Source organism: Humulus lupulus, chromosome X (assembly GCF_963169125.1).
Source record: "Humulus lupulus chromosome X, drHumLupu1.1, whole genome shotgun sequence".
Classification (NCBI taxonomy): Eukaryota; Viridiplantae; Streptophyta; class Magnoliopsida; order Rosales; family Cannabaceae; genus Humulus; species Humulus lupulus.
Window position 1 is genome coordinate 144,168,079 of NC_084802.1, and position 8,967 is coordinate 144,177,045.

Genomic DNA, 8,967 nt, shown 5'->3' on the forward strand with positions numbered 1-8,967 from the left:
ACACCTTCAATGCGAATACCATCGCAGCCAATTCAAGATCATGGATAGGATACCACTTCTCATACTCCTTCAGCTGGCATGATGCATAAGCTATAACCTTCTCATTTTGCATCAATACACAGACCAAACCCATCCTTGATGCATCACAATATACTATGAACTTTCCTTCCTCCGAAGGAAGACTCAGCACAGGTGCGATAATAAGTCATTGCTTCAATTCTTAGAAACTGTTCTCACACTTCTCTTACCAGACGAACTTTATATTCTTCCGTGTCAATTATGTCATCGGTGCAGCGATCTTCAAGAATCCTTCCACAAATCGTCTATAGTAACCCGCTAACCCGAGGCGTTCCTTGGCCTCGGCCAATCTCTCACTGCTTCCACATTTGATGGATCCACCTTAATCCCATCTTCACCAACTATGTGTCCAAGAAAGGTCACTTCTGGTAGCCAAAACTCACACTTCTTAAACTTGGCATACAACTGATGTTCTCTTAGCCTCTTCAAGACCTGTCGAAGATGTTGGTCGTGCTCTGCCTCTGAACTGGAGTACACTAAAATGTCATCGATGAAGACAATGACGAGTGATCCAAGAAGTCCTTTAACACCCTGTTCATTAGGTCCATAAAGACTGCTGGAGCATTGGTCAAACCAAATGACATGACCAGAAAACTCATATAGCCCATACCTCGTACGGAAGGCCGTCTTCGGTATATCCTCATCCTTTATCCTCAACTGGTGATAACCAGATCGAAGATCAATCTTCGAGAATACCGTCTTACCCTGCAACTAATCAAACAAGTCATCAATCCTTGGTAGAGGGTACTTATTCTTAATGGTCAACTTGTTCAATTCTCTGTAGTAGAGTCCTATCCTTCTTCTTCACAAACAAAACCAGAGCGCCCCATGGTGAGTAACTAGACCTGATGAACCCCAAATCCAGAAGCTCTTGTAATTGTATCTTCAATTCCCTCAATTCTGCTGGTGCCATCCTATATGGTGCTTTAGACACTGGCTCTGTCCCTGGTGCTACCTCAATATAACAATCTGAATCTCCCTATGCAGCGGTAGCCCTTGTAGATCCTCAAGAAATACATCCAAGAACTGATGTACCAATCTAGTCTCTCCTGGCCCTGTTGGCAAAGCTCTAGTAGTATCCACCACACTAGCCAGGAAACCTATACATCCTCCCTGTAACAGGTCCTTAGCTCTCAACGTTGATATCATGGGTATACATGGTCCATATACCGTACCTACGAACACAAAGGAATCCTCTCCCTTAGGCTCAAAAGTCACCATCTCTTCCTACAATCAATAGTAGCCCCATATCTGGCCAGCCAATCCATCCCTAAAATCATGCCAAAGTCTTCCATATCTAACTCAATCTAGTCTACTAATAACTTCCTACCATCAACCATCATTGGCAGTGCTCTAATCCACCTCCTAGAAACCACCAGTTCCCTTGTAGGCAATATAGTCCCAAACCTTGTAGTACGGTACTCACTAGGTCTACACAATCTATCAATCACCTTACTAGAAACAAATAAATGTGTAGCACCAGAGTCAACCAATATAGTAAAAGGAGAGTCAGTGCTAGAAAGCTGACCTGTCACCACTGAGGGACTAGCCTCAGCCTCCGCTTGTGTCAAGGTGAACACTCGAGCTAGAGTCAAGTTTTCCACCTTCCCTGTTTTGGAAATCCTTCTTGAGGTGTCCCACTTTCTTCATGGTTGGGCAATCCTTCTTGAGGTGTCCCACTACTCCACACACAAAACAGGCCCTGGCCCGACATTTTCCCTATTGGCATCTTCTACACCTCGTGCACTCTGGGTAACTCCTCCATGTGTCACCGCCTCCCTGATGGCCACCCTGAACACCCCGACCCCTCCTATCAGGACCAGGAGCGGTCGAAGTGTCAGAGGTCTTCCTCTTTAGATCACCGGGGCCTCTGCCCCTACCATACCCTGGATGTGGAGGCAATGCCCTACGGACCTCCCATCTCGCAGCATTCTCTCTCCAAATCTTTTTCTCCGCCTCCTCAGTGGTAAGAGCCTTCTCAACAGCTTGAGCATAAGTCATTCCCCCAGGTACTGTTGTAATTCTCACGTCTCGGGCTATCAAAGCATTAAGCCCTCTGATAAATCTGTCCTGCCTAGCCTCATCTGTAGGCACAAGATCTGGTGAAAACTTCGCAAGTCTATCAAACTTCAGGGCATATTATGTAACTGTCATGTTGCTCTGTATTAATCCCACAAATTCATTCACCTTTGCTGCCCTGACGGCCACATTGTAATACTTCTGACTAAACAAGTCCTTGAATCCATCCTAATCCAAAGTTGAAACTTCTCTGTTCTGTCATGCCACTTCCCACCAGATGCAGGCATCCTCTCTTAATATATAGGTGGCACAGGCCACTCTGTCATGACCCTCTACCCTCATGAAATCCAGGATAGCGATAATCATACTCATCCACTGTTCGCCCATCAGTGGATCAGGTCCTCCCTCAAAGGTTTGAGGGTGCTGTCTCCTGAACCGCTCATACAACGGCTCCCACCTATTCCCAACTTCCAATGGTTGAACAATTGGTACCACTACAGGTGGCACAATGGAGGCAGCACTCCCTGACAGAGCCTGCTATCTCAAAAGATGGATCTGTTCATCTTGGCTCTTAAGCTAAGCTTGCATCTTTGCCATAATCTACTGCCAGTTCTCAGGGACTGGCGGAGGGTTCTGGCCTTGGTCATCATCTCTAGCCTCGGACCTGGTGCTGACTAGTCGAGTAGATCACCTTAGATGCATAGCTATCCAAATTAATCTGCAATCAACAACTCGGCAATCAAACTATGATGACAGGGTATTAATCTTTCCATAATCCACCATTGGGAAACAACCAATCACAAGCAATCAAGATATAACAGTTCATCAAAATATTCATCCACGTGCACCAGCAATGCTAATAAGCATGCCTCAACATCATCATACATCAGTCAAGATATATACATTTATCCATATATTCACCCATATATAAGCAATATGCAGATAATCATTCAAATATTCATTTACATACATGGCAATGCTAATAAGCACGCCTCTATATTGTCACATAGCAGTCGAAGGCCAGGCCCTATCAATATCTCATGCTCCCTATCAATCAAACAGATAACAATAATCATAATTCTTTCTAATCACTTAAGCATATAAACATGTATACACAATTACCAAACCCTGAGATGAGCATGTCTTTAGTGGCGAATGTACATGTCCAGCTAGTCTTTAGGAACCCTTAAACCTAGACCACTCTCATACCAAGTTATAAAGCCTTAGTTAGCCAAGACCATTACACTGTGTATTTATAAGGTGCTGGACTTGCTAATCAAGTCGTTTAGTTAAAAATGTGTCACTAAAACAATTATTGAACTATGGTTAAAAGATTTTGGTCATAAAATATACATTTCATTTAAATAAATATGTCATACATGGGATCCCAAAAGAAATAGAGTTTAAAGGATAGTTTACAAAAAAATCAGGGTTATATACAACTACAAGCCACTCTAAGGGCAAAATAGACATTTAAGGTTCTTTTGTCCCTGCCCATCCCCCAACCATGGCGGCAGAATAGCTGACTATGTACATTCAGCCTCTAGAGCTCTCCAAATCAAGGGTCATCTAGCTTACCCTTGCCTTTACCTGCACCACATAGCACCCGTGAGCCAAGGCCCAGCAAGAAAACCATAACATCATAGCATGATCAATATCAATAATCAAATAATTCGTTAAGCATAACCATATATTTAGCAGTCCATATCATTCACATAATCAGTGAAAATAATTAGTAAATCCACAATCTAACTTCCAGGTATTCAACATATCGTATTCATCAAATTAACATCAATAACCATGTCATACAATAACTATGGTCGATGCCCTTAGGTCACACCCTTTGTTTATCCCACTGACTCCGATCCGCTTAAACTGTGCTCAGTAAATATTAAGTTGTTCTTAGGTAACAGTGGCCGAGCCGCGTCCTATGCGCCAATATTAATTTCGGCACACTTAGGCTATTTATTTCATGTTCACATGGCATAATACCATCATAAAATATTGCATACAAGTATAGGGAACCCTAAGTCCCAACATAGTCACACAATCGAGTGCAATTTTTCTTACCTTAATTTCCGAGTGCTTTGATTACGAAACATGACCCTCGAGCACGATAGCCCCTTCCGAGCCCTAGCATACACCTAGTCACAACATAATAAGGGATTCCATCAATAATAAATAAATAAAGGTTTTCAGACCAAGTTTTAGCCTCGGGACATCGAATTCCACCAAATACGGTAGTGAAATCGATCCCGAGCACCCTAGGTTAAGTTCCTACACCTAAAACCTTCTCAAAGCCAAAAAATGCCCTTATGCGCGGCGGCCCTATACCCCTCATCCTGTGGCCTGCCTCCAACCAGAGGCCCAGCCTCCCCATGCAGCAGATACACACCGCGGCCCTAAGATCCCCATGCCGCGGCCCGCCCTTCCTTTTGGCTCCCATCTATTCTAGGGAGCCGTGGCACACCAAGAACAGACCCGTGACCCGAACCCTTTGAACCCAGAAAAATCATCATTTCCAACAACTAAACCTCAATTAAATCTACTCCTAACCATCGCAATGTCAAAATTCAACTATCACAAACACCCTAACATGTTCCCAGCAGCAAAATCCAACAAGAACCTAGCTTAAATCCTCATCCAAAACGTCAATTCATTCTTTAACATCAAAAACCCAAGAACACTAAAACTCTCCCAAGAACTACAAAATTAAATGGCTAAAATCATAATTCAAAGCATACCTCAATTGAAGATTGAATCCACCAAATTGCTACTGAGTTACTCTCCAAAATTCCAGCTCAAATCCTTGAGTTTCTAGCCCAAATTCCTCCTTAGCTTCAAAGGTTTTCTTGGAAAAATCTAGAGGAAATAAGAGCGAAAAAGGGAAACAAAAGGGTCGGTTTAGCTAGCTTCTATTTATTTCTTTTTGTCTTTTGTTTCTAACTTAAGTTACTTTAAGTTAATTCCAAGGTTCGGGGTACCAAGAACGTCCCCGATGGCTAAATGGTAAATTTCCCCATTATTCCCTCCTAGACTCTCTAACTTCAAATATATCTCCAAATTTTTATTTTCATAACCTAATAACCCAAATAAATATCTATTACCCAAAATAGCCTTTGACTCGCCCCGAGTCGGGTATGGGGTCCCGTTGTGACTTTCCCGCTAACCGGCTCCCTATCGCCTCGAGCCGAACACTACAAATATATGAACATAATAATGTGGTCTCCACAATTATAACAAATAATCACATTTATTCCCTCAACTGGCCAAAATTACAAATATGCCCCTTTAAGCTAAACAGGGCCTACATTCATACTAATACCCATAAACATGCAATTCATATATCCATATAATCATATAAACATGCTTATCATGTAATCATGCATTAAATCATTTAAATCACATATAAACCAATTATGCCCTCCCGACACACTAATCAAGGCCCTTAAGCCTTATTAGTGATTTTTGGGTCGTTACAAAATATAATTTGAAAAAGCAGAAAAACATGCATGCAAGACATAAAAGAAACTTCCTCGGGTGCCCCACCATATTAAGGATCCTATGGGTGAAGAATGGAGTGGGAAAACTCACGAATGAGTCAACCCATCTCTTGTGTCATTTTGATATAGTATTGAGAAAACAATATCGCGTGCATGGACGTCACCTCGTACAGAGCCATGAACCCTTGGGTGTGTTTCCTCCTCTTCGGGTGGTGGAGAAATACATTGTGAAGATCTTTATAGTCCAGGTACTCCTCATCAGCCTAAGGACGCCGCGAGATTTTCCCACACTCAAGGAGTGATGGCAAAAATAAGGAGAGGTCGGGACTAGTTCCATCCCCTACATGATGGATGTAGTGAAGAACTATTGGAGATTTACCTTGAGGCACGGAGGATGACTCGATCCCCACCTCGAGCTCCGCCTCAAGCTCTTCATCTTCTCTCGCCTCTGCGGTGGCCTTAATTGCGAGTACGTTCTCCGAGTGCTCCTCACAAATACATTGATTTTACTCGTATTGAGCCTTCGCTGCTATGTACTCCGTGTGGAGCCTCGATTCGTGAAGTGACTTCTTCGAGTCACAGAAGCTGGAAAAAACCATGGGGCTTATCCTCTATCCCTCCCAAAGTAGGCAATACTACTGAAGATGAGCCCTTGTGACGAGGAAGGTGAGGCTCATCTCTTTGTCGAGGTGGGCGTTCATTTTCTTGAACCTTTTGTTGTAAGCATAAGCGATAGGTGTGAAACAGAAGGGACCTAAAAAGAAACATTTAGGACCCTAAGGACAAACTATGAGCGGATTACTAGTAAACGAAATAACTCAAGGAGTAACACTTACCAACCCTGGCGAAATCCAGGAGAAGAGACAGGTTTGTTTGCGTGGGAAAGCCACCTGCCCAGAAGAAGTGTTCCTTGTAGTCCCTTGGATGGTTTTCATTATCGCACATAGCCTTGTACTTCATTCCTGGGTACTTAGGCTTCATCAGAGTGTAGTATCATTCCTTCTTCAGGCATTGTTAGAAGCATAGATATACAATATCTCATCTAGAGAAGGAACGGGCTAGTTCTGCCTCTTGTACAGAACAAATAGCCCGGCCAGCACCCGGTATCCATGCAGGGTTAGCTGGTATGCCGAAAAACTTCAAAAAGTCGACATAGTATTGGTGCACTGGCAAGGTTGTACCACCTTGGAGATGAGATGTTCTCTAGGCCCCAAGGTTGTGTATGCTCCCATGCTCTCTCGTTCTCCCGAGACAAGCACACGTACATGTTATGGGTGTCCACCCCGTGGTGGGTTAGAATCCTCTCCATAGCTCCCTGTTGTTTGAGCTTGATGGGGGTCACCTTCGCCTCCAATCCCTTGGTGGTGTAGGTTTTCTGTCGACATGGGACCCATGTTTGCCTCTTCCTCTGAGATGCCATGTGGGAGGGGCCTCTCCGTTGCCAGGGCCTGGTCTTCCCTTACCCCTGACTACTCTCTACCAATTACTTTCCCTTCTCAGTAAGTCTTCCTACTTCTCGAGCCATCTCTATTTTCTTGGAGTTGAATACGTAGAGTTCCTAGTTGTGTAGTTATTGAAGCTTCTCGAACATCTAAAACAAGAAACCAAGCAGTTACCGCCACGATTCGAAGAAGAATAGGCCAAAGTGAGAACCCCTAAGACTACTGCTCGTGGAGTGGAGAAGAAAGAAGATTTCTAGGGGACGGGATTGTCTTCAGGGCAAAAGGATGGTCGTCAGAGCACTACCGAGATTTATGAACATCGCCAGAATCGGGGAATTTTTCAAATTCTGGTCGAATGCCTAGAAATGTGAAAAGTTGCATAAAGTGTGTAACAGGCCATTTTGACCGTTTTGAACGTCAAAATGTGCCCATAAAGGTCTAAAAGAAGTCAAAATTTCCTCTAAAGTGCAATAAATTCAAAATCGTAGGCATGCACCTAAAACCCTTGATAGAATTAAAAAATAAACTCAATGTAAAACAAGAACAGAGAAGTGAAGACTTAGTCGAGATGAAGTGTTTGTATGTAACAATCCAGAAGCACTTGTTTGTCGTCTAACTTGAAGTAGGATGATTCTCGTGAATCCAGAACGTCGAGAACTCAAAAAATGCATGATATTTGGGGAGTTGGAAAGTGAAAGAGAAGAGAGGGTTTGAAGGTTTAGAGGTTTTAAATTTGGAATACTAAAGTTATTTCTGAGAGGCAGTTCTCGAGTTATATACTCGAAGACCTTGGGGTGAAAGAAACTCCACCCCAACTGTTGATTACCTATGACGTAGGCACTCGAGTTAATCCAATGGTCAAGATTCAAGAGGTGTGGATCGTGATCATTAGCATGGAAAAAGGGCGTCTCGGGTACGGGGCGAAAGAACATTGTAATGCCCTACTAATCCAGGATTGTTACACTATGTGTTTTAAAATAGTGCTTAACTCACTAAACGAGTCATTTGGACTTAAAATGTATAATTATAACTAACTCAAGGATTAGGTATTAAAATTTTTGGTCAAACATTAATCATTTCATTAAAAAGGTTTAACTCTATACAAGGGATCCGAAAAGGAGTTTTTAAACTGATACATAAACAAAATAAGTACAAAGGGCAGGCCTAGGTGCCAAAATCAGTGTTCAACCCTAGTTCCAGCAAGTGATCTTGGCTGTGGTGGTCAAGCAGGATGCATATGTACACATTTCCCCCGAAGCCCTCCAACTCATGGCTTGTCCAGTTATTCTTTGCCCTTACCTGCACCATAGAGCACCCGTGAGCCAAAGCCCAGCAAGAAAACCTGACAAGTATAACAATAATTCATATATTCAAAAGAAATAAACACATGCTTCACAAACATTTAGATATATTTATCTCAATCATATAACTTGTAAACACATTCCAAAATTTACAAATATATTCATTTTAATCATATAATCAATTACACGGCCCAGGAAAATAGTTCTGCCGAGTGACCCAAACAAGCGAGATATGTACTCAGGCATTCAGCTCTTGTTCTTGTCAGGTGAGTAGGGACTGCACCCTCCCATTGGACTTGCCTTCATGGTCTGTTCCCCACGCTTTACTGAGCAGCCCCACACTTAATGTGATGGTCATCCGACCTCACGTTCAACAAATTGGCCAATTATCAGTTATATCGTGTATTTATAGATAATTCTAAGATAAGAAGCATACCACCCAATAGCTCTATGTGCATATACCAGTTTTCTTACCTCAAGTCCTAAGTGAATAATGTATAGAAACCATGTGTGCGATCCTTTCATCTCGAGCCCAGCAGTATCCTAGTCACAGCCATAACAAGGATTAACAATCAAGAAACGAACCAATAAAGGTTTCTGGACCAAGTCCTAGCCTTTGGGACC